Genomic DNA, 509 nt, shown 5'->3' on the forward strand with positions numbered 1-509 from the left:
CTCCTTTAGCTACGCCGGTGGGTACTTTAGAGTGTATACGTTCACAATTTCAGGAATTATCTCTGGGATATGATATTTCTGATATTTATTCTTTTCCTAATTTGCATTTATGTAATTACCATCAAATGCTATCTTTGTTCCAAACCTTACATTTATTACCCTTATCATCCTTACTATTAATATAACTGTCTTTATTGCTATGATCAAGAATTATCAACAATATCACGATCACGACCGAGTCACCTCCGATTATCCGGCATCTTTAATTCCAGAACTGTGCCGGATTATCCAATTTGCCGGATTAACGGGGGTCACATCATATTCGTCCTCTTCTTAAGCTTAATACAGAGCCATGTCAATACAATAAAGATGGCAAAAGACAAACTAAATAAATAAATATCCGTGGCTTCAGCTTTTTTATTTTTCACATTCCGCTAAGGGCATCAAGGCCTTGTGACTAATGGCGTCTTTTCCTTCTCCTTTTTCTCCTAACTTTTTCTCGTGCCTTT

This window comes from Penaeus monodon, chromosome 19 (assembly GCF_015228065.2).
Source record: "Penaeus monodon isolate SGIC_2016 chromosome 19, NSTDA_Pmon_1, whole genome shotgun sequence".
Taxonomy (NCBI): domain Eukaryota; kingdom Metazoa; phylum Arthropoda; class Malacostraca; order Decapoda; family Penaeidae; genus Penaeus; species Penaeus monodon.